We start from the raw sequence: 11,016 nt of genomic DNA, 5'->3' as shown, positions 1-11,016 counted from the left end.
GGAGTGGATTTTCGGCACAGAAACCACAGCCCCGCCAACAATCCCAATCCACAAACTCTCCCTGTATAAAAAATATTCAAAAAAAAAAAAAGAAAGAAAGAAAAAAGAAAAAAGAAAAAGGAAAAAAAAGGCGGGGCGCACTGAGCTATCTTTGCCTCGGGTACTTACAATCCACTGCTGATTACACATTCAGCTTCTCCGCCCGGAGCGAAGCGAAAGAGGAAGCAGATGGGAGCAAAGCGCCCGCGGCTCTGAGCATCCAAGCGTCTCTTTTTTGATTTCTTTGTTCTTCCTCCTCCTTGGCAAAGTGGTCCGCTACATATTAACGGTGAAAGCTCTAAGAGACTGTGCGAAATCTCTATTAAAGCCACTGCTTTGAGCACCACGCTCAGCACTTCAGCAACCCCCGTACGCAGCGGCCATCTTCCCGTTATGAGTAATTTAAACAGTGTTTGCCTTCTTCTCATCATATAACTTACATCGTGGAGTATTTCTCTATGTTTTGGAAAACTATCATACCCTTTTTAAGTTTTGATAATCTTCCAACATCGTATCCTCTTCTCTTTCAATGATATGAAATATCTCTGAAGTTCCTTTAATGGGAAATATTTTGCCATTGTCTCTTCCTCTTTGTTCTTTTCACTACAACTACTGCTGTCATTGACATCAATAAGTGTGTCTTCACTTAACTTCTCTTTGGTCTCTCAAGCTATTTCTTCCAGAACTCCACTTACATTAGATTCTAATTTTTCTTCCAGCACTATTACTTTCTGGTTATCTGCTTTGTCTTCAGATTTGTTGGCCAATTTCTTCCTTTGATTATCTATCTTCATATATTGTCTCCTAAACTTATTATGGGGACAAAGTGGCAGTACAAATGTAGCTTTGCTTTGTGTGTGTGAAATGAATAAACACAGTGAGTGATCAATCACTGACAGATCTTGAAAGAAGTAACATGACTGGTCACAAAGCCTCATAGTCAGTAGTGATTTGTGGGTTGGAAAAGTAGCAATGGAGTTTGTGCTACATGCATTTATGCACCATTTCTATAATATGGCAAAACTGTAAATAAAACTATGTTTTGGATAGTATAGTGATAGTTAACTAAATCATGGTGAATGAAATTTGCTCGTGCCAGAACTTTACAAAGCAAGAACTGATAGTATTTACAACAACAGGAACTAGGTTGAGTGTTAAATTTAGTTGTCAGTGAATGCTTTTCTCATTGACTCATTGAGTAGCTCCACAGGGTTAGCAACCTCCCATGCAATAAACAAGGGTTTAGCTTTTCCCATATGATTCATAGGAACCCCCAAACACATATGTACCCAAGCAATGTGGAATATAAGTGAAAAGAGCATGCTTGCCATGTAAACACAGCCTCAAGACCAGTGTTCTAGTTGCCCCAACCATATGAACATATGTAAGTTTCTATGGTGCAGAAATTCTGGAATTTCTACTCCTTAGTTTCTATCTGACACTACAAGTAACAGAGACCAGCACAGAAAAATATAACTTTATAGAGACTAGTATTGAACTAGAACTTTGAGTTCATTTGTATCTCAACAATTTCATCCAACAATTTTATTTTAACTTTCCATAAAACTGTTAGCATGTGAGCCTGCCAGCATGGTCATCAATAGTGTCATTACTGACCTTGACATAGAGATCTAATCCCATAATACTGTCTTGCACTATTGGTCCTATGGAGATCATACACATTCCTTTCCACTCAAAATCCTTCTAACCTCTCCAACCACTTTCCACTTACCCACATGGATTCTCTAAACTAAAACACTATGAATTTCCCCAAGTTGTATGTGAATTATGTTCATATTATATATACCTATAGTTCATGTGAATTTGTTAATAAACTCATTTTCCTCCCATGCATAAAACAAAAACAAAAATCATTAAAGATATAATCAAGAGTATATGCTAAGAAAGTACAAGAAACTTACAAAAACCAAATGAAAGGTTTTAGGAAAAAAATGCATTAATGGGAGACTGATAAAGAATGTTTTTTCCCAACACTGAATCCTCCTAATGTTTTCCTCTTTTTCTATAGAAACAAGATTTTTTTTTGTCTTAAGGAAAATTCTAAAACTTTGTAGTTATGTTCTACAAGGAAAGAAAGCCTTTAAAAAATTTATTCTCAGTAGTCAGAAGCTAACGTTAAATTCTTTTATCTGAGATTACAAGAGTTCAAAGTTTGTTGTAAATGTCAGTAATCAAATCTACAAAAGGATGTCTCTGAGGATGGGATTAGGAAGTAAACACATCCCGAAGTCCACTGTTAACCTCCCATTACATTATTCTATACACCAGGAAACATCAAGGAGATTAGAATCAAGTAAAAAACACAGTAATTGATAACTTACTAATAAAGGTCAGCCACAAGGAGTAATTAGATATGTGTATAGTACCCAGAAGGCTTAACTCTGCCTGTGTTGCAATCTTCAACCAAAAGCCCCTAGGAGGCATTGCTTCAGTATGGGCCAGGGGCCCCCACAGGCTTTTATAACATGAAAGCATTGAAGATTAGCAAATTCTAGCATATGGAGTGTCAGAAATTGCACCATACTTTGAGGCTACATGAAGAGTGAGGAGCATTAAACCTCCATGTCACAATCAAAAGGGAGCAGGCAAATTTTAGAACCAAGCAACTCAAATGAAGTGAAGAACTCTCAATTCGGATGCTGAACCATGTAATCATGAGACAAGAAAGAGAAATCTTGACCAAAGCTTGGCTGTTGTGCAATAAGACTAAGAAAACTAAGGTGTTAGATGTCTGAGAGCACATGATTTTTGATGGAAGATCTCTTCTGAAGGTCTAAACTGCATACCCTTCACTTTTATTTTTCATTTAAATTAAAAATATGTTACAAACATTGCATAAAAATAAAATCATGCTATACTTATTTACCAACTTTTTTAGAAACACTCTAACCTTAGGCAGTATAATATATGGTTTTTAAGGACAAGTCTTCCATAAGTTCATAGGTGCTGAAAGTGGACATTAATTTAGTGATAATTAAGTAGTTGTTTAATATTCCTTGGCATTAGGAGTTCAGTAGGAACAAAAAGCTTTTTTTTTCTATTTGGCCATAGTGAATTTATATTTCAGTCAAAATGATGGTCATTTTTGTTTTTACCTCCCTCATTTATTCAATTATTGGTATCTAAAATGTTGTAAGAACTAAAATGTTGCAACTTATTTGAAGTAAAATTGTGAAAAAGAGAGTTTCTGCTTTTAAGAGCCTAGATTCTACAGAGATGGAGGGATCAACTTTTGAGTAAAGGTATGGGCTTTAGAATGGAATTGGTGCTCTTGAAAGCTTGTTTCTTCTATCATTTAAAGACATTCATTTTGTTAGCCCATGGAAAACTATCATGTATTTAGCAGCCATGTGGGCTACAATCTTGAAAGGAAATGCATTATTTTAGAAAGAGGTTAAAATCTTACCATGTTATTTTTGCTTAATAATATTACCACTTGATTTACAACCCATTATAAAACTGTTTTCTGCAATAAAAGATATGCATAAGATTGACATGCACCAAATGACACTGAAACAGTGAAAAGTTACCCAAGCACCTTTCAATCTTCTGATTAAGTGAAAGAGTATGTCAATGTGATGTTCTGATGCTTTTTATAATTCATAAATACTTGCTTATCTCTTATGGAAGCAAATACTTGCTCATCTCTTATGGAAGACAAAGCAGACTTTGATAATAATCCTTTGTTAAGCAACAGCACTTAGCTCAAATATTTAATTTTAATTTTAGTCTCATTTTTATTTTATGCATATTTGCTTTCTATTTATAGTAACAGTATTTTATGCAAATTTTCTAAACATATTTGTGATAAAAATAAGTAAATTTAACCAAAACTAAATGGTATAATAGAAAATATTTGTAAATGGTTGAAATCCTAAAGGTGGTATGAAAAAGGCTGAAATTTTTGGAACATACTTTAAGATCACAGGAGATGAAGCTTATTGATTATTTGCTATGAAGCCTAATGGAGATAGCAAAACTAGAGTTTGACCCAGACTTAGAATCAAGGGCATCTTCACAATGGTGTATGAAGACCACTAAGAAACAGTGCCCTAAAAGGAACTTCTGATTCCTCTTCTGAAGCTCCACAACTCAGTTTGACGACCTAAACACCAAACTTACTGTCTCCACCTTCTTAAATGATTTTCTAATTGTGATTGCCCACACTGACCTACAAGAGACTACAGTCTTTTCACATTTGCCTGTTTTGTATCTTCTTTTGTTTCTGACACTGGAACAAGTTCATTCTAAGTTGCTTCAGAACTCTACTTCCTTGTCCTCCCTTAAATTATTCTTCCAAGACTACTATATGTCCTGTTGTTTCATTCTCCATTCTCCCCAGTCATAAGTCTTGATGCTATACTTGCAAAGTTTAAGCCCAGGGGGACAAATCTAGCTATCATAATATAATTATATTCAGAAGTAAATTTGCCTTGAAAGTATATCTAGTAATCACCATTCAAAATAATGAACTTATTTTCCATAATTTTATATTTCTTTTTTATGATAGAGCTTCCAAAACTGAATAAACTTCAGGCCCCATACAATATAGTCATTAGTGATGTTACGACTTCAACAATAACACTGATTCAATCACTATAGGAAAAAATAATGAAATAATTGTAAAGAAATGATGGGTACAATTTGAAATGATGGGACATTGAGAATCAAGACAGTCTAATCTGGGACACAGCTTATTTTCTGAAATAAAATGGTTTTACTATCCTATTACCTTCATTACCATGGTTTTACTATTCCAAAAGACATTTGCTAAAGCAAGCAACTTTGTTATTAGCAGATTTATGAAATACCCATCAATTCTTCAATAAAAGTGTTAACAGTTTGTATCCTAAGACTGTTTGAACCTCTGGGCCCCAAAGGCTTGTATTGCTGTTTCTACAAATTCTAAAATCTTATATACCTTGCTTCTTATGCAATCCTAATTTATCTTTCTCTCTGCCACATTTAAAACTGACATTAAATAAAACTGCAGATTCTCAATAAAAATTAATCTCATTCATCCAAAGTTCAAAGGTGGTCTTCTCAGTTATTGTGACAAGTAGTAAACCCAAAGTTGTCAAACACTATGTTGATATTGTTTTAGGAGCCAGCACTCAACAGTATTTGAGCCATTTTATGTACTCAAATACAGAAAAAGAATCATTTTAGAAATAATGATCACATCAAAGGTTAAAAGGATATATTCTGCTATGGTATAAACAAGTGGATTAAACCTAATGATACTTAGAATTTTAATGTGTAGGATATGAATTTTATCCAGTTTCTCAATTTCTTATGAAAATATTTAAGCTTTTGAAAATTAACGCTTGGTTGCCTTTTATGGGAAACAAGTGAAGCAGAGTGAATTTTTGGAACTCATTAAATGTGAATAGATGTAGGATTTCCTTTTCTTTTATCAAATTTCAAGGAAGAATATTAAACCACCAAGTTTTAATTTCAGAGATAGGGAAAACAGACATCAGGTAAAGAAGGTCCTTGTCTCCATATCCAATTTATTCAATCTAGTTCATACATATTTTTGATCCCTCTTCAGAGTTTCCTTTTGCTGGAACAAAAGCCAACAGGGGCAGTGACTCGAGCTTCCATGAAGCAGAGAAGAGACAGGGAGACTACAATGCAAAACTAATTATTGGCTATTGAAAATATTCCTCTTCTTTATTGACACAGAGATAAAGCAGCTGGCCTTTACCCCTTTCTAACTTATGCAGCTCCAATGTATTTTTATTTTATTTCTTCAGGATAAGGGAGCATCTTCACCTTCATATCCTCACACACCACCTTCTTTCTGCCCATGAAGATAATATGGTCCAGCATTAGGAGTGTGTTTTAAGAGTTATATAGAATTACTGACTTTCTAAAACTGTATCTTTTAGTTAATGATTCTAAAATCTAGTAATAAGGGTTAAATATAAGAAAGAGGGTGAGATATCTAGAAAGGATGGTAAAGCCATAATTTCACAGATATGTCCTGAGTCAGTGGAAATATGTGTCCCTTATCAAATAGGGCTGTCATTATGAGTAGATGCTTCACAAGAAAACACTTAGAATGTGGGCAGTTCCATATATGGAGATTTTTCTTCTTTGTGTAAATAAAGATTGAGCTTCATTAGCTATAGTAGCAAATCCAAGAGATGTTCTTGTCTAGGATTCCTCAATCTGAGCATTATTGCCATTTGGGTCCTTGTGATTCTTTGTTCTGGGCAGCTGTCCTAAGCATTATGGGATATTTCAGCTACAAAATCTTGCTTCTTTCTTTTTCTAATCCTCTTGATCTTGATCTTCATTCAGGTCACCTTCATTTATGCAAACATGTGAGATAAAAATGTGAAAAGATACAAAAGAAGATGATGAAAATCAAGGATCCACAGAAATAGAACTTTGCATTCCTCTGTGGTGATCTACTACAGCAAAAAGTTTAGTAATAGTTTCCATTTGTTGAATTTGTTATCAAGATTAGAAAAAGCATATTGCCAGGGAGATAGGAAGGAAATAAAGATAAAATGAGGATGAACTGGGAGAAAATGAGGAATATGAGGGTTCTCTGATCAGGTCAGTAACTACGTCCTAAATATTCCATCAGCAGTTAATTTTGACTAAACCATTTATTGTTTGGCCTTTCCTGGAAAGAATAATGTAATATTTGTTTAAATAAAAATTTATTTAAATAAAACAAAGACAAAAATAAAAATTGTCAGTTACAAAAGAGAGGAAATTATAAAGGAAAATAATTTTTCTATAGTTTTTGTCCCAAAAGAAATAAGAAAGTACATTTCAAGTAAAATTATACCTTTATGTGAGTATGGTAGTATTTTTTAATGTATTTTAGTTATATATGGATGTGATACCATTATTGGATTTATTTATTTTTATGTGGTGCTAAGAATAGAACCCAGTATTTTATAAGGAAAAAAGTCAATATAAAACATCAACTGACAGTGACATAATTAGAAGTATATTGTGCTATGTTAACTTCAAAAGGAAAGTCCACAACCTGAATTATTTTTATCTGTTTCTACTATCTATTTGAGTACAGTAATATGCTTTAGATTATAAGTTGTAAGAGGTCAAGCTCTTTGATTCTGAGTCCTGTGAGTTCCCAAAGTCAATTCATGCACATTAGAATTTAGAGGGGCTGTAATAGTTGTATGAACTGCCATATTCATCTTTAGTTACAGCAATTCATCCAAAATTTTGTACTTATAGAAATGGTGTCCCACAATACAGCATTTTTACCTCCATGTGTGCTTCCTGTGTTCTTCATTCTGTCTTGGGCATTTGAAATTCCAAATTTACTTCTTGTTTCAGTTACTATTTCCACTGCTATAACTAAAAGACCTGGGGTGGGGGAACATTTAGAGAAGAAAAACTTTATTTTGTGGCTCACAATTTTAGAATTTTCAGTCCATAGATGACCCACTCCATTCCTTAGGGATAGAGGTGAATATCATAAATATCATGGCAGAAGGGTGGTACTGGAGGAAAGCAACTCAGATCATGACACCAGAAATCAGAGAAAGAATATGCTCAGCTCACAAAATATGTACCCCAAAAGCACCGCCATATGACCCATGTCCACCAACTACACCCTACCTGCTTACAGTCACCACTAATTCTCAGTTAGAGGATTAATGCACTGATTAGGTTAAGGCTCTCATAATCATTTGACCTCTAAGCTTTCTTGAATTTCTCACAATGATATTTTTGGGGACACTTTATATCTAAACCATAGCACTACTTTACCCCATATTATTACTAAAATTAACATACATTTATTAGTATGATAACCAGTCTAACATAAGGGAAATGTTGTGGGAATTTTTTGTCTGTTTGTTTTAGAATAAGTTGATTTCTTGTTGAAATTATCTACAAGTCAAACCAAACACTTAAAACTTTTCTCCCACATGCACATAACCTCATTACATGGCCTTATCATCCTACTCTTTATCCTGTTAAGAGAAAATAAAAATAAACAATTCCTGATCCACAGGTAACAAAATTGATATTTTTCAGGTATCTCAGTTAAGGACACAATTTATAAAATAATTGTTTTCTAAGCACATTTTTCCTCATAATCTTTACTTATCTCCCAGAATTGTGTATAATTCCTGCTGAAACAAGGTCCTTCCCATTAAAAATAATTACTCTCTTGTTCAAGAAGCAGATTTTAAATTGTTGCTTAGCTTTTAGGAAATAGATGAAAATAGAAAAAATGTGTCTCCATGACCTGGAGCAAAAGCTTTAAGTCAAATAAAAAATACTCCTCAAGGGGCCACATAAATGTTTTCATCTACATAAATCAATATCATTCTATGCATGTCTCATTTGGGAAGGATCAACTGCAGGAGAATTCTCTTGCATAATGTGAAAGGGGTCATTTAGGATGAAATTTTACCTGATTTTCTGCCAAACCCAGCACTGTGCAAAAAGGGAATTAATCCTAATGTTGACTTATCCTGCTATAACCCAAACAAACCTTAAGGGGCACAAGATATCTGTCCACTACATACAGATAACTAGAATGACTTCAATGCCACTCACTTTTGAGTACATGACATTCCCCAGAAAGACAAGGCCACTGGTGAGAAGTGGGCTAAATGTCAGTCCTTGCTAGTGCCCTCAGCCAGGTTCCTTTACACTGTTACCATGCTGCACAATCGTATGTGCTAGCCTTGGGCTCAACTAACTGCTTTGTGCACCATCTGTGCTGATGTAATTATTACTCTGTGCTTTTAATCTGGGCCCATTGTATCATAAAGTTGTGGGACACTTATCCTTATTAATTAGGCATAGAATACATGGTTTATATTTCTATATAAGCACATCTTAATATCATGCCAACTTGTTTCTCATGCCATTCTTTTAATAAAGAATTTTACTAATATAAATATCAATGTAAATCATCACTATAATTTAGTTGGCTCTCTGTTTTCATGGGTTACTCATTTGAAGGTTCAATCAATTATACATATGTTGAAATATTGTGTCTGTGCTAAATATGTAGAACATTTTTGTTTGTTATCATTCTTTAAACAATACAGTAGACAACTTTTATGTATTATGTACGTACATTGAATTAGGTATTATTAGTAACTTGGAGATGATTTAAAGTATATGGGAGGGTGATTATGGTTTATATGCAAATACTATGCATAATCATATAAAATACTTGAAAATCCCCAGATATCGGTTATCTGTGGAGTTCATAAAACCAGTCCCCTATAAATACTGATGGTTAATCAAATTTATCTTTCAAGAAGTGGTTGGCCAAGTGCAATGGCACATGCCTGCAATTCCAGATGCTTCGAAGGCTGAGGCAGGAAGACCACAAGTTCTGGGCCACCTGGGCAAACATTGGCAAACATTGCCCAGGTGGCCCAGAACTTGAGATCCTCCTGCCTCAGCCTTCCAAGTAGCTGGAATTGCAGGCATGTGCCACAGTACCTGGCCAAGTACTTCTTGCATATGCAAAATGTCTGGATTCAATACCCAATACCAAGAAATAAGTATTTGAATATCTGCTAATGACTTAATATCGAGGCAATATAGTACTAGCAGTCATTCAGGCAAAACCAATAGGTCTATGAAATTAGAAAATATTATATAATGGTAAATGTTGTCAATAAAATATACTTATAAAGTTATCCTGGTGTAAATTGTCATTGCTTCTAATTTCCTTGTCCAAATAAATAATACATTCCCAATGGCAGATCACATGAAGGCAACCAGCTGTTGTATATTTCCTCTCAGAATTTCCTGTTGAAGCCAGGCACAGCTGTGCATACCTATAATACCATCCGCTCTGGAGGATGAGACAGGAGGATCAAGAGTTCAAAGCCAGCCTAAGCCAAAGCGAGGTGCTAAGCAACTCAGTGAAACTCTGTCTCTAAAAAAATACAAAATAAGGATGGTGATGTGGCTCAGTTGCTGAGAGCCCCTGAGTTCAATCCCTAGTACCAAAAAAAAAAAATACTGTTGATTTTCATGAATGCAATGTAACACAAGCCTGATTGGAGCTCTTGATCCATTTTCCAACCAAATAATAAATACCATTACTTATAATTAATTTATAGCATCTGGCTTAGGTAAAATAATGATGTATGCATTTGTATAGGCTGCATGTGAATTTTTATCAATTTAATTATTACATGAAGAGTGCTCTGAAGTCACATCCGAACTTCTGCCTTGTATTAAAACACTTATTAGATCAGAATTTCACATTATCTATGGGAGCAATGTTAACTCTGAACATTATATAGCAGAAAATAGAACATCAAGTCAAAACTTCCAGAGAGTATATATTGCTTGGCAACCTAACTCCAAGACTAAAATATCTGCACGTTATTGGAAGGAAAGGAGAGCACAGACTTGCCTAAAAAAATATTGCATTTTGTTGAAATTGCCTTTTCCTAGAATAGAGATTTGTCTGTAAAACGTGACCACAATGACTTTTCAATGATTTTATACTGGCTCATTATAGAGAGCAAAGATATTTAATTATAATCATGTAGAGGTACTTGTAATACATCTAGTATATTTTAAAGAAGTGTAATTTAAAAAAAAACAAACTCATAGTAGAGAGAAATAATGTGTGAATTTTTAAAAAAAGTTTTAAAAGTTTTGTTAAATAACCTCATATCTTCATTAGCAACAGAGTTCAATAAAACATTTTACTCTCTTCCCCTCTTCTAAATATTATTTCAGTATTATCAAATAAGGCAAAGGCAGCATTTCTCTAAAAATAGCAGTTGTTTTAATTATGAATATGTAAGCATAGAAATAAATAAAATGTAATGAATACCTGTTTTAGGGCAAGCACTTTATTTAGGACTTTATAAACACTAGTTAGTTTAATCTTCAAGCTTATCACAAGTAAATTGAAGTTTTTTCCTTCTTTTTTTGAACAAAACAAACTGAGGTTTAGAAGAAAAACACAGC

Source organism: Marmota marmota, unplaced genomic scaffold, assembly GCF_001458135.2.
Source record: "Marmota marmota marmota unplaced genomic scaffold, marMar, whole genome shotgun sequence".
NCBI lineage: Eukaryota > Metazoa > Chordata > Mammalia > Rodentia > Sciuridae > Marmota > Marmota marmota.
This window is presented reverse-complemented; position numbering follows the sequence as displayed.